The 15,478-nt window shown below is 43.6% G+C and overlaps 2 long non-coding RNA genes across 17 annotated transcripts in view; one reads left to right on the forward strand and one right to left on the reverse strand.

Annotated features, from left to right (window-relative positions):
• Window positions 1–11,326, forward strand: part of LOC107320009 (uncharacterized) — a 223,326-nt gene extending 212,000 nt beyond the window's left edge. The window contains exons 8-10 of the long non-coding RNA XR_014934615.1: window positions 8,317–8,457; window positions 8,572–10,351; window positions 10,467–11,326. This is a non-coding gene — a long non-coding RNA (uncharacterized LOC107320009). The remainder of the gene's footprint in view (window positions 1–8,316; window positions 8,458–8,571; window positions 10,352–10,466) is intronic.
• A 1,168-nt stretch (window positions 11,327–12,494) lies between these two features.
• The window catches only part of LOC107320007 (uncharacterized), a 75,958-nt gene continuing 72,974 nt past the window's right edge, over window positions 12,495–15,478 (reverse strand). For 15 of the 16 annotated variants that reach the window (XR_014934608.1, XR_014934609.1, XR_014934602.1 and 12 more), the window contains one exon: window positions 12,495–12,969. This is a non-coding gene — a long non-coding RNA (uncharacterized LOC107320007). The remainder of the gene's footprint in view (window positions 12,970–15,478) is intronic. The other variant, XR_014934601.1, reaches the window with a different exon arrangement.

Below are 15,478 nucleotides of genomic sequence, written 5' to 3' on the forward strand. Positions count from 1 at the left end.
TCAGAGTGTCTGTGTTCTATTGAATTCCAACTCATAGGATAAATACGATAATCCTTCCTTACAGGACAATATGTCTCTTTATCTGAGAGAGCTGGGCAATCAACACACAGTGCTAAGTAATAAAACATTTTGATAGTCAAAATCCAGTTCCATCCCTCAGTGGAAAGGGGCTAACCCTGTCTAGAGCATGTGAAGAAGTTAGGGATGGGGAGCAATGTATATATTCAGCTCTATTCAATGAGGCAATGGATCAATGTACCAAACCAAGCCTTTAAGAGTTTAATTTGATTGAGGAACTAAATCTGAACTGTAGTAATGTGATAGTCCTGGTCTCATTCAGCCTCTCCAGTCTCAAAAAGATCCTAAAGCCAGGCTGATTGAAGGAAGTCAGTTAAACTAGGGAATGTAATTGAATGTTTTCATCCTCATTTTAATTCTCCTTGTGTGATTATTGTAATAAGAACTCTCACTAGACTAAGTACAAGTATCCCCACATTCAACCCCCAGGCATACTCAAGGACAAGAAAAATGTTGCTCCAGAAGATGAAAGAGTAGCAAATAAACTGTGGGAAAAGCAATCCACCTCCCTTTCCCATTTAAAGAGATGGTAAGAAGAAAAAGTGATGGTTTTTTTCCTGCTATCACTGTTGGTTAGGTATTACAGATGAGCAGGAACAGCTTTACATTGCAAGACAGTCGGTCCTAAGAAATCCTGAGAAATCCACTGTAGAAATACAATGAGCTCAAGATTTTCAGTCCATTCCCTAAACTGTTTTTTCAGTGGTTAGAAAGCACATGTGTGCATCCACAATGGCTTCTCGGGAGTGCTGTGTCTTTGCCTGAGTACTGCCCAGGCCTCTTACCAATTTCTGTAGTCAACAGTAATGAAGGTCATCCAGATTATGAAATGTTGAATGTTTCTGGTAAGTGATAAAGGGACCAAAATAGCAAGCCATCTTTGCATTTTCTGAGTGTCTCCTTGCTCAAACACAACTCTCCCGGCTCTGATATCTTCCAGGTGACACCACCACTCAGCCTATATCAAAGCACCTATGAGGATTGATTAGACAGACAATCCAGGAGAAGGTTAGGCATACAGACAGGTAGATGAGAATATGCAGAGCCTTATTAACATCCTATCCTCTGTATCATTGCCTGCAGTGTGGTATCATCATTCATTTCTAAGGGATTTCTGCTCTGTGCCAGGTAGATGAAGCAACTATAGTTCACTCAAGGTCTCACTGTGTTATACACTGATAGAGATTGTGTATAGTTACAGCGATGACAAACCCCTTGTACAAGATTATCCTGTCTTGTTGGGTATGACTCAAGCCCAGGATTTGTAAATTCATTTGCAAACACTATGTGGTTTCTCAATGAAAGCCTCTTTCAAAATTCAAGTCATTAATTTATTAGCATCAGTATCATTGAAGCCCTCCTCCCTATCTTCCTCCAGGCTCTGGCCAAAGTTGAATGTTGCCACACTAACGTGCACAGTGTGTTTATAAGGCTGCAAAACTCATCTGGGAATCGAACACACCGGTGTCCAAATGCCATCTTCTCCCATTCTCAACCCAAAGGGGACAAGCAGGATCCAAATTGCTGACCTTCATGTAAGTTCCAAAGCAGCAACAGTCCATCTGAAGAAATAGCTTTCCTTTTCCTACATCCATTGAAAACACGACTGTGGAATTCTTATGTCTCTGTGCACCAAATCGCACTTCTCAATGGTGTTTTGGAGATTAAATACTTTCTCAACAAATGGCAAAATAGAACATGGAACAACAAAGAGGACACTGCTTTAAATGTAGCTAGACTGCAGTTATTACAAAAAAAAGATATTTTATGTTTCTTTACAGCAAAGCATTCAGCAGGCTACTGCTGGGATTTTAAAAGCAATATGTTGGATTATATGCCTAATACCCACTAATTTAAATGAAAAATAGAGATAGGCATTTAAATCTCCTATGCACTCCACCTCTCCCCAGCACAGAGAGGCGCAGACTCTCACATGGACACAGAAATCCCTTTGGCTGCATGGTGGTTTCTGCAGTGGAACTGCTGAGCTGGTTTTCTTGGAAAGATCAAAGCATTGTTGCCAACTGGCAGTCAGGATGCATGGCTTCTCTAACTGGAAATGCAGGGGGGAAAAAAAAAGGAGAACACCCATGCCCTAAAAAGGCACCACAGTTTCTTTGAGAGTTAGGATTTTGGGGTTGTTTGGACTCACCCTCGGTTAACTCCTTGAGAGAAGGATACACCATCGCATGTTTGGCCAGCCCACATCTCAGCCATGACCACAATTTCAGCCTTCACATCTCTAAGTGGTGCCACTGGGGATTCCCAAAAGCTCATCTCACAGTTCAGGTCAGGCTAATCCCACCTGTAAGCGCATTGTGCGTTGAGTGCTGCGCAAAGAAGAAAGCTGCTGCGTGAGGCATGGTGTGTTGTAGATGAGGGCAGAGGGGGCTGAAAATTATAGGAAATTTAAACCTGGTTCCAGTTCACAGTGATGTCAAACCACAGGAAATGAAAGCAGAAAGTGGAGATTTATGAAAAAAGTGGCAGGAATCATTATTATGTGTGCTGTATTGATTGAAGAAGATCGTGTTGCCCCCAAATCGAAATGGCTTTTACGTGTTTGGGCCCATCCTGACAAAAACACTTTCTTCTCTGTTGATGAGGCCATGTTGCCATGGCGATGCAGGGCTGGATGCTTGGCAAAAGCACGTTTCGATAAGGCAGGTCTAATGGATATATTTTCACAACATTCACAGTTCCTTTCTGCTCATTTTCTCCTGAGCAGACTAGTCCACATCTTCCATTTTGCCACTTGATGAAAAAATATCTTTTTAATCTTTTAATTTAGCTTAGATTTCCCTCCCTCCAGCATCAGAGCTTGGCAATTAAACTACTTATCTGAGATGCTCCACACCAAGGCCAAGTGCCTGCTTTTCATTATCAGGTTGGGTGGCTTGTTTTCACTTTCCATACTCCATGTCTGGACCTCCTTGCTGCTTGCTGTATGTTACAGATGCTGAGATAGAGGGAGCATAGAGTTTCATGCCCTTGCTACTGGAAGAGGCCTTGAGTTCATCTCTTCTTCAGGAGAGCTTTTTTGAAATGCTTGGGCCATAAAGCAATATTATATTGGCTGGAGCATATGCCACACCCTGTGTTTTCCAAAACCATGGAAGAACAGAGAAAGAGTTAAACATTTTTTATACACAAATACATACATTCCCCCACACAAACAAGTTCAATCAACTTCAGGAATCTGAGTTTCCTCTGCAGGAATAGCCAATAGGAACATTTGGTGGAAATAATGCTTACAGAAACATCTTATTTGAACGTACAGAACACTTTGAAAGGATATTTTCAAATACTGAAAGCACTGTATATTTATCCCATGTAATCCATTTATGCCATGTGGCCTTTGTGACCAATTAAAACTAGTCAGCCTCCTTTGAATTGGCAATACTATTAATGAAGTTCTGCTGAAGAAAAGAGCAGACCAAGGAATATTTGCATCAGCAAAGAATTTCAAACAACCAATTAGCTGGAGAAATCAACACTGCCAGCATAAAAAATTCACAAACATTAAAAGAGGCAAAATTCATCCAATAAATTATTCATTATGAATTATTTGTCCAGTTTCCTTTAGATTTGGTTTCAGTTATTACTAATTAGTTACGGGACCCTTTACTTACTAGGTCAGACTTGGTTGGGAAGTGGTGGAAAACCATTATCTCAAGCAGTGATTTAATGGCAGCTCCTGGGAGCTGGTAACTCAAAGCTTGCATCACCAAGTGACTCTTACAAGCTCTCTTGTTCCAGCTGTCACCAACACAGCATGATTTTCAATGGTGACTGTCATCAAACAGTGCATTCATCTTTCTCTTCCCAAGTCAGGACCGAGATGCTGTTGGGTCAATATTTTGGAGTCGTTATTGTTCAGTGCATTCACTGAGTGCCCCAGGGACTGCAGCCTCTAGGGCTGTCAGTCAGACTTGTTGCAAAGCTTGAGATGTTTCTTTGTGCTTTTGTACATGCTAGTGGTCTTGGAAAAAAAAAACACAAAACGAGATTAAGTATCATAGGGTTCCTTGTTTCTTTGGCTTTGCCTCTATCTGGGCAGTATGTTGTATAAAAGGGCTTTGGCCCAGGACGTGGGCTGTGAGATGTGAGGCAAATCCAGTAAAGGAATAATCATCCAATAAGCAAATTCATTTCATCTCCTCATGCTTCAATTTTCCCATCCACAAGACACTGCTAATGATACTTCCCTTGCTCTAAGATCTTTGGATGAAGGGAGCTGCATATGTGAAAAAAAAAAAAAAAATAGAAGAAAAGGAAAAAAAAAACCCACAGCATTAACTCTTTAACAAGGCTAATCCTCTTTGTCTGCTCTAACCAAAGAAGCATGCGAAGCCTGGTGTTAGATGTGCTTCTGCAGTGCAGAAGAACTATAATTGGGAGCTCAGAAAGGTACAGGGGAGCAGAAGCAAAGACAGTCAGCAGCAGGAAATAGCTCTGGTAGGAGGATAGATGAGGTGGAATCTCATGGATCAGAATGCCCATCCCAAGTGTGGAATGCCTTGAGGTCTACAGGACCATGGATATTTTGCTTGGTTCTGAAGACTTGTGTGCAGCTCTCTCCTAAGTAGCAGAAGTTTTCAGCTACATGTATATGCCTAGCAGGGAGATAATACCAAAACTGAGAAGACATCCTGTTAACAGACCATTTGCATCATCATACAGCCACATACAACCAGGGCTAAACACACCATTTATTTTGGTTACTTTGCTGATTATAGGATGGGAGGCTGAAAAGGTCTGAGTACAATGAAGCCTTCCTTGTAGATTTTCTCTGTGGAGTTTCCACGTGGTCACGCTTCATTGATAAAATGAGTCCCAGGAAGGTTTATTCACTTTGCTGCTTATTGTTTTCTCTAACAGGTGTGATCGCTATAATTAGATCTGTACAGCAGCATTTTCTTGTTACTCGAATTCCTTCTGTCTCTCTCGGATGCTCCTGGCTATAGCACTACAGTGGCTGCTGCTTAGGGAAGGAGTGAAAATGAGTTGTTTGCTTTCCCTCCTTTTTCTTCATTCATCCACATTAAGCCAGGAGAAACATAGCCTCTGCCTCTCACAGATCGTTTGCTCCTTTTCTTCCTTGGGCTCAAAAGAAGCTTTGATGGCCATGGTGGTGATGGGTGGATGGTTGAACTGGATAAGCTTAGTGGTCCTTTCCAACCTTAATAATTCTATAATTCTAAGGTGTCAACAATTGCCCTCAATCATGGCTGAATTAGGCATCTCCCTTGGAAGCACAGTGTGGACCAACAGTAGGAACACCCACAAATGCCTAGGAGAAGAGCTGGGGAGAGGCTGATGTCCAGCACTTCAATGGGTATTCACTAGATCTTTTGCTCATTTAGAGGCTGCTTGTCTGTCTTTCCAATATAACCCATCAAGCAAGTGTTACAGGCAGTGCTCATTTCAAATATTTAGAAATGTATGGTGCAGTCAGTGTAACCAGCAACAATCAATCCTTTCTCAAGGCCTCCACCAAGCATCTTCCCCCTCAAAAGCAGTGAGTCTGACCAGAAAACAGGGGAACACACAGTTCTTTTGGCACCATAAAGAAATAGGATATTTTCTGTCATTTTCCTCCATTATATGTGTAAATTCACATCACACTGCAGAGTGGGGTTTTTCTGGGAGTGACAGGGTTGCATTTTGGCAGCAGCCTTAAGGCCAGATCAGTTTGAGGCTATGAGAAGCAACAACGCACTGAGAAAATGAGGCTCTCAACATAACAAGCAAGGGGCATGTGCTGCTTTCAGTCAATCAAGACCAAATTCAGCCACAGAGCAATCAAGCTCAATTCAAACGACTTCTGCATTATTATTGTTATTATTTATCACTTGAATTATTGGAGCACCTTGAGGAGGCAACTGAAATGAGAGTGGAGAGGGCTGGTGCTGTACAAAGATATAATGAGAGCACGGCAGCCCAGGCAAGTACACAGGCTGCAGAGATGGGGCCAGCAACCAGCAGAGGAGAGGTAGGGCTGCAATTGGTCATGAGCCTCAGCAGGTTTTGAGTACTACTCAGTATCCAGCAAGCTCTGGTCTCCCTCCATAGCTGATAGAGATAAAAATATAACACAGAGCTGGAGTCCAATACAGGTCCTCTGTGGAGCTGAGTGTTCCTTGCTGGTGAGAAGCATGGAGACATTATTCTCCTGCGAGGCCAGACAACAAACAAAGACTCATAGAATCTTAACATTTGGAAACTGTCAACCCGTCCCCACCAAGCCCACCAACCATGGCCCTCAGTGCCATCTCCATGGTTCCTGAACACCTCCACCACCTCCCTGGGCAGCCTGTTCTAACCTATCATTACTCTTTCTGAGGATTAGTTTTTTCCTCATATCCAACCTGAACCTCTCCTGGCACAACTTGAGGACATTACCTCTCATCCTATCACTGTCACTTTGGAGAAGAGGCCAACCTCCCACCTCATCACCACCTCCTTACAGGGATCTGTAGAGAGCTATAAGATTTCCTTTGAGCTTCCTCCAGACAGAATCATTTCAGTTCTCTCAGCCACTCCTCATAAGACTCCATATCCTTCACAGCTCTGTTGCCCTTCTCTGGACATGGTGTAGGGCTTCAATTTCTTCCTTGTAGTGAGGGGCCCAAAACTGAACACAGTACACCACCCCAAGCTCAATGCAAGCCAGTAGCCTTCATACCTCTGATACACATTGTTTCCATCCAATATCCTACATGCACAGACACACATTCCTATCATGCTCCACCAGACCCTCGTCTTTGCCACTGTTCAGCTACAGACTGACACATCTCACTGTACTCATTGTCTGCTGTGTGCCTGACCCAAAGCTTTCCCCAGCGTCCACCCCTCTCAGTGGGTCTGTCCAAATGAGTAGGAGTCAAGTCCCTTCCATCTACCCGGCGGCTTTCTGCACACCAGCTGTCATCTGTAAGTAATAGGCTAGATGTGTTTCTTTTTTTAGTTAAAAAAAAAAAGTAATTTATTTTCTAATTACAAAAGAATATAGGGGGGGAAAAAACAGAAAGGAAAAAAAAAAAAAGAAAAAAAAAAAAGAAAGAAAGAAAAGAAAAGAAATTATGACTACCAGATGGCAAATCACCATTTAGCAGGAGCAGGCAAAAAGAAGACTCAGTCAATCACGGGGTAAGTGATAAGACACCAGAGTGAACCACTGGAAAGAAAGGCAGCTCATTACACAAAGCACTAAATTATTCTTCCTGGGACTTCTCCTTCTTTCCTCCTTCTATTTTTTATTCTGAGCCATAAAGCAAGTAATTCCACTGAGACCCTCTTTTAATGATTAACATTTCCATTTTAACTTTTGTTTTTGATTGTGTCCCTGCCATTAATCTTTCTGTCTTTTCGTGTGCCCTGCTGTTCAACCTCATCTTCTACCTTTCCCTTTTGCTGGCCCATCTCCCCCCACCACCAAAGTTAGCCCTTTTGCTGGGGGGGATCAGGCTGAGGCTGGGGCTCCACTACATGAGACACCATCTGAGACCTGGCAGCACTGCAGCCAGCAGCAGAGGCTCCATCCCTTCAACAAGGCATCTAGCTGAGATGAGCACCTCGTATATGCTTATGTATCTGTTTGGAGGCAATTTAAAAATCCCAGGTAAAGTGATAATCCTGAGATAAACCTGGCCAGCAATCCCTGCCTGACTGTGATGGGAGCTGATGATATCCATGGCCAGCTGAGAGCTATTTCTGGCTCTGTTCCCTTCCAGCAAGCAGCTAATCCATCACTTGCATGGCTCTGAAAAGTTTTGGGCAGCACAGTGCCCTCGGCCAGGAATACAATGGTGTGTGCTGCTGCTGTTGCTGTGCCAGAGGAGGTTCAGATTGGATATTAGGAAAAAGTTTCTTCTCTAAAAATAAAAAGGCCATGGCAGGGAGTGGTGGAGTCACTGTCCCTGGAGGTATTCAAGAACGGTGGAGCTGTGGCACTGAGGGATGTGGTTATGGGCACGGTGGAGATGGGCAGCGTGTGGGAACTGCTGAGTCAAGCCCTGAACCACTGATTGAGCACCTGGAAGAAAGACCCAGGAAGCACAGGTGAAGGTAATTCAGCCTACCTCTCTTAGACCTCATTTAAAGGCTGACAGCCACTAAAGAAGGATCTCTTGTTGGAGATTCCTCTTTTGCGGGGTTTTTCTGTGAGTCTAGATCTTTGGAGGCAGGTGAGCTTTCTTCTTTTTGTAACATCTTATTGCATTGGTTCTGTTACAGGTAGACAATTGGATTTGGTGATCTGGAGGACTTTTCCAATCGTAATGGTTCTGTTTCCCATTCTGCTGTCCAAGGAGGCTGGATGCAGAAGTAGCACTGGGCAGAAGGTGATGGGATATGCACATCTCTGTAGATGTCTGGGTAAGCCAGGCTGTTGGGGGAGCACTGGTTATTCACTGATGGAACCACCTCTTTTGCCATCAGTCCCAGAGAGCTGTGGGTCACACCTTAAGTGGCATCTCTTTGGGATTACAGGCACCCTGGCTATGCTGAACCCATCTACAACCGGGGAAGTGATGTCATGGGGCGAGAGGCAGAATCCACATCCTACCTTATTCCTCAAGCTTTTCTCAGATAGGGAGACAGGTCCATGATGAAAGCCATCTCCCCAACAAGATGTTGTGTTTTTATTCAGTTGCTTCCTGCCTCCATTTCTCAGAGGAAGCCTGAGAGGAGTGAACACTGTCAACCTGCTGGCACCAGCGGCAGGAGGAGCAGCCTTGTGTTTCCCTGGTGAGGTGCAATTTGAAGCTGAGGGTTTTGTGAGTGCATAAATCCCTTCCCACTATGCGCTTTCTTGCCCTGTTGGCATTTATGGCTTGTTGATGTGTTTGAGGAGCATTAAGCAAAATACAGATAGCCTGGCATTTTATTACTCATATTTCTCTGCTCTTAATGACTGAGTGGAGCACAACTTGCTAATGAACTAGGCTGAAATGAATGCATTTGTGGCGCTAATTGAAATACACCCAAGGTCTGGCTTTCAAAAAGGAGTGAAATCTCCAGCACTCTCAAAAGAGCCTTTTTTCCTTTAACCCCTTCCTGCTGTCCTTCACTACAGCTGCATCTGGGTGTAACAGAACACAGCAGCCTATACCTACAGGAATCAGGGGCTCAAGGAGTGGGGTGTTGGTGCTCCTTGCCTTGCCTATAAAAGCAGCTTGATGGGTACAGCACAGCCCTCAGGTGGCAGGGTTGAGGTGTGCTTGGGAGGTGAATCTGGGAGTGTGTGGCTGGAGGGAGGTCAGGCTCTTCCTAGCTTGTAGGCTGCATGTCTCCATGAGGAGACTAGTAATTACATGATGCAGGTTGGTATTTTCTGGAAGCTATGTAGGCAAAAGAGGAGGTTGCAGTCGATACATAAAGTACTTCTAGCAAAACAGGAAGAGTGTTAGCTTTTAGCAGCACAGGGACACTGCTTAATTGTAGGCGCTTACAAACATGGATGCTTGCTTGTCAATAAAAACCAAATCTTGCACTTGAAGAGAAAACAAATTAAAATTAATTAATCAGTAGAAAACACTTCATTTGAACTGGGAAAAGCAGATGCAACTAGCAAGTCTAGGTGGACAAACAAGATAATCAAATCAATACCCCCACTTTTCTGACTGGCTCACAGCCACAGGCTACAAAGTGAGAGCAGGCATGTGGATCCACTTCATTTCTATTATATTTCTATTCTACAGCTGGTTCTGTAATTAAGTGGAATTTGAGCCTGCTGGGGGGGTTTATTGCCCTGTCCCTGGGTAGATCCGCCTCTGTGAGGGCGGCAGCTCATCTGTGCTGCTGGTATTCCTCTTCTTACTTCTACATAGATATTTCTTTCTCTCCTACCCAATACAGAGACTGTTGCAAAGTGTGTAAATTGAAGGAGAGTGGTAGATGCTGGAGAGAAAAACCTAGTCCATTGCTGTAGTTAGTAATCAGTGCAATTGTCAACAGGAATAGCTGTAAATGAGTAGGGCCAGGTGTAAGGTTTAGTTAATAATGCTCTAATTGAGACTAGATTAGTATGTCTTGACATGGGCAGGAATGGGGAGTGCTTTTATTTCTGTGTTTTTGTTGTTGACAGTTTAAATGTGTTTCTTAGATTTTGCAGGTGACAGTTATGTTGCTTGTACGCTGAAATTGTGTGCCCTCTGTGGGGATGTTGAACTCAGGTTGGATCTTAGGGAAAAACTTCTCAGTGTGGTAATGCATTGGCACTGCAGCCCAGAGAGTGCTGGTGGAGTCAACATCCCTGGAGGGTGTTCAGGTACTGTGGAGATGTGGCACTGAGGGATGGTGTATGGTGGGGTGGGTAGGGGTTGGATGTGATGGTCCTGGTGATCTTTCCTAACTTTCCTAACCTTCATGATTCATCCACACAGCCCCAGCATCGCTCCTGTTCCTGGGGGCTGGAAGCAGTGTTGCTTTTAATCTGCTGAAGTTGCCATATAAAACTTGAGCTTTAAGACTTGGAAACCTGATAGCAGCTTGGAGTTCCCTTGGAAATCACCAGAGATGGCCTAAGAGCACCTAAAAGGAAGAGAGTGTGAGTTCTGTTTTCTTTAATTGAATTTTTAATTATTATTTGATATTTGCTCTCTGCACGAAGAAGTTAACTTTGTCATCGGCCTGGCTAGATGCTGAGGAAAAGGCTCATAAATATTCATTTGAAACTGTTGTAAATTAATTCCACTGCACTTCTTTGTGGTTTTGCTTCTCACAAGCATTCGAGTGAATGTGTTTTGGTATAAGGGGATGGTAAACAGTAAAGCCAATTAGAAAAAAGTATAGCAGTATTTGCCAAAATAATAAAAAGACAAGTTATTCACTTTGAAATCACAAGCAGATTCAGATCAGAGAAGGAAGAACTGCTGTCACCCCACTGGGACCAGCCAATATGCTGCATCACCTGCATATCCAAGTGGGTCACACTGCACATTTCAAGCAGCAGAAGTAACTCTGAAGTCTTAACAACTGGCTTGGAAATTCACTGGAAGAGTTTAACCAAAAAATGGGAAAATGAGCAGCACAAGAGCAGCAGTTCTTCCTGGATTCTGCAGGTGAATGCTGAGCTTTTCTCTGTTGCTTCTACCTTTTTATTTTGCCTTTTTATTATTTTATTTTTTAGTTACTTCAAGTTTTTTGTTTAGGCAGCTGAAATATGTATTTCACCTGCAGTATTTATTATTCCAGAGGTGAATGTGGATCTGTTTTGAGGCTGGAAAAAGAAACCCAAACACTATTACTGTGAGATTTGGGGTCTCTCTGCTATTCCATAAGCTTATGAAAGAAGAAAAGTTGAGTCCTGATTATCAGGACTGTGTGCATGTTCACATTCACACCTTAATGTGCAATGCAATGGTTCTGTTCCCTCCTCACCCCCCTGCTTCCTTCCTCCACACAAGGTCTAATTAAAACAAGAATGCACTGGGCTGCCTTTTACTCTGTTTCATCTGCTGGAATTTTTTTTTTTATGTTAAATCCACCAAGGAAATCTCCTCAAGGCTTTGAAGTCTTGGGGTGTGTGAATAAAGATGTCACAATGCTAGACTTGGGGCTTCTTAATGAGGACAGAAGGTTTGATGTTGGAACACTTCAGTGCCCAAAGGAAAGAGATGCTTTCCAACAAGCTCCCTTTCTTGCTCTCTTTTTTTGTATTCTTGTTGCAAAGGCCAAACTTTTTTTTTTTTTTTTTCCCTCTCCTGTATCTTTTATTCTTTTTCCATCCCTCAATGAGGAAGAGGAAAAATGAGGAGGAAATGCAGTTTCATAGAATAATTTGAGCTGGAAAGGACCTTTAAAGGCAATGAATGGGGACACCCACAGCTCCATCAGGTGCTCAGAGCCTGTCCAGCCTGACCTTGGCTGTCTGCAGGCAGGGGACGTCACCACTGCCCTGGGCAGCCTGTGACAATGCCTTGTTCTACAAACCCCATCATTATTCATATCACTATATATTATATTCATATATTATTTTATCTCAGTGCCCTATCCAGACTCCTGCTCCCCTTTTCCCACCTGGGCTGGTGTAACATGCCCTCCTTCTGTACCTGCCTTCCTCTCATCTTAAAAGTTCTGACTTAAAGAACTTTGCTTTACCAAGACACAGCTGAGCCTATGGGAACAGTTGGATGTCATTAAGGCAGAGCTGGGTATTCTCTTGACCATGCCACTTTTTTGGTGAAGAAAACTACTGAGTTTCTTGAGAAGAGGTGTTTCCTACACGGCATCCCCTTTATTTTCGGGTGTGCTATTCTCTGAGGGGATGTTGTGTTGTCAGAAGTTTGTGCCTCCATGAAGAGATCAGGAGGAGTATTTTCCTTTGTAACAGAGAAAGAAAACTTTAGGGCAAAGCTGTAAGTCCAATCCAGTGACAGCAGAAGCCAATTTAGCTCTTAAATACAGTCTGTGTACTTTTTCATTAAGCTCAAGCATAGCTGGAGTTTTTGCTGCAAACCTCAGGATTTCAAGCTCAGCGTGAGTCAGTTCCAAAGTGCTGAAATATTTAAGCTTGGTTTTTGTTTTTTTGGTTGGTTTGGGTTTGTTGTTTTGGTTTTTGTTTTTTTTTTTTCCCCACTCAGAAGCTGGATTTATTGATACCAAATGAGCTCTGTCATTTCTTTGCTCAGAAAATCCTGATGTTTGGTGTTGGTAGTGATGATAATGCTTGCCTGAAATTAAGCTCTTTTCATTGACTGGCCACACCTACTCAGTTCCAAATAAGATGCAATCTTCCTTCTCCATCAGGACTCCTCCTCGAAGCCTGTAGTCCTCTTGCTTCCTTGGGCAATGCTAATGCATTTTAATAGGGACATGGGTGCATGCTCACTTCATTAGTTTGTACTTTGATGCAATTGTACAGGTCTGTAGGCTGCTGGGAGATGGCTGGAAGAGAGAGGCAAGGTGCCAGCTTGTAAAATACATGAGCAGGTGTAAAGATAGAGCAAGGGGAGAGTTAATGCTTCTGCTTTGCAAGGAGTTATCAGCCATTCCCTTCAGAGCAAATCACAGTTGTTTGGTTGTCTGGTTGTTGGTTGTTTGGTTGTTTTTGCTTTTAAACAAAGTGTGTAGCCCCATGTGACTCCCTCTAAGGGTTGATTGCTCAGGTGGAGACTTGTGTTGGAAAACACAAGATTTCTCAGCCTCCTATTTACTGAGCAAACTTGCTGCAGCAGCCAAAGGTGCCCACTGTTACCCTGTTGGAGGATGAGTGTGGATCCAGGCAGGGAGGCAGCTGGTCTGGAGTTGCTGCAGGAGTTCTGACAGGGCTTGAGTGCTCAAGTGAAACCCTTCACTGCCTGCTGAGCTCAACACTTGTAATGATGTTATACCAGGGCCCTGACTTTGGGCTCAAGACTGAACATTCAGCAGTGTCAAGTTGTTTGCTCAGGGGCTGGCTGTTTTTTAGGTGGGTACGGGAGTATACCTGAGAGAATAGGTTGCCCTCTACTTGTATATGCTTTTCAACTCCTTTGCCAGGGCACCTCAAAAATATAATGCCTAAGCCCAGTAAAATCCCAAGGAATCACAGGACCAAACCCCAATACCCCAGAGACTGCCTGACCTGGTCTCTGGATATGACCATTCTTTGGACTGGAGGGCAGTTGTCTGGATCCCTACCACTACTTTACCAAAAGCATTCTTTCCACAGTCAGAGGATTAAGTCCTGCTCAGGTTTAAGGTCTCCTGCTCTCTCTGTCTGCATTAAGCCATCTGGCTTGTGTGCCACTGACCTTTGTCAGCTTGCATTAATTCGCAGGGGTTGATGAAAGAGTTCCAAACTGCAGGGCTATGAGTCACTGCTGGGAGCTAGATGGGTAATGAAAAAGCTGTTGCATTTTGTTTTGAATTCCAGATCTTCACAGATAAATCTCTGTTTGGATCCAATCAGATTTCTATAAAATTCCCTTCCTATTACAACACTAATTTGTTTGCTGGCATTTTGAGCTCTGTGGCCCAGCCACCCAGCTGCAGGTGGGATTCTGTATCACCTTCTACATCACAGTGTGCCATCCTCCTTCATTTTCCATGTGCTTCTAAACACCTACTTGAGCGTCTTTCTCAAGGTCACCCTCTATACCAGCATTCCCCTTCCTGTCTTACAGCATACCCAAGCAACTTAGTGTCTCCACATCAATGCATCTAACCAAAATGTGTTAGCAACTGATATATCTTGCACAACCAGGCCAGGCAGCTGGGGATGCATCCAGCACTACTCAGCCTTTTCACACATGGAACCCAGGTCCCTGTAGCAGCACAAATGCCATCCAACAGCCCCAATTTGGTTTGCTGAACATCAAGGGGCCTGTTGGCATTCACAAAAAAATACCCACAGAGTTTTTCCTATTCATTCGGGGAAGTATTTTCTTTCTTGCTTTGTTGGTTGGGTGATTGTTCAGTTTACTCTGCTGTTCTGTCAGGTGGCCACAGAGGTAAAGGGTTCCACGTGACCAGCCCTGTGCCATCCAGAAAGAATAGCAAATCATAGCAGTAAGCAGCCTGCTAGCTCTCCTTTGAAAGGAAGTTAGCCATTTGAGCCTGACTTTGTGAACAGCATCCCTGGGGGCTGGGAACACTTTCCAATGAATGGCTTCCCTCTTCTGGACTGTCAGCTTGGGAAATCCTGTTTGGTATGCTCCCATCTCAGCTCCTTCTGCTGTCCTTTGTGCCTCCCCAAAGCATTTCTCCAGGGAGAGGTAGCAGAGCTGTATCTCTTGGCTGGATCTGCAGAGATGCATGATTGCAGTGCATCAGCTCAGGTCACAGAGATTTGGATGGGTGATCAGAGGTCAGGGTCCCCAAGGGATCTGACCTGCAACCTCTGTTATTAAAATACACATAAGTGCAAGCAGCCTTTATTGCATCATTTGTAATTAGGCAGCAAAGTTGACATGAAAGTAAATAATAAGAAAGCATTTAAGTGAGATAGGAAAAGACTAGATGATCTTAAAAAGCTTTTCCAACCTTAAGGAGTCTATGATTTTGATTCACAATTTGCACCCAGAACTGAATGTCTGGAGGTAGAGAGATGAAGCGAAGACAACGAAGAATCTCTTCACATCAAGGACACACATAGCAGTAGACGGAGCATAAAGGTGATGATTAAGGCATCCAAAGGTTCTGCCTCCAATGTTGCTCTGTGCATTTCTGATGACAGGGTTGCACACATAACCTTTGCCATCTGCAGTGTGGACATCAAGGAGAGCATTCAGCTCAAACTACATGTGAACAGACATTCAGATCTCAGACCAAAGCACACCCACTGGGTTTCCTAAGACAGAATAGATGCATCCTAGCTTAGATCTCCTTGTTCTTTCTAGGATCTATAAAGCAGGTAAAGGAGAAACATTTACCAGACTTTGAAATATGTGGACCAAACCACAGTAGTGCCCCT

The sequence above is a fragment of the Coturnix japonica genome, chromosome 15, assembly GCF_054131305.1.
Source record: "Coturnix japonica strain WE chromosome 15, WE-NBRP24, whole genome shotgun sequence".
NCBI lineage: Eukaryota > Metazoa > Chordata > Aves > Galliformes > Phasianidae > Coturnix > Coturnix japonica.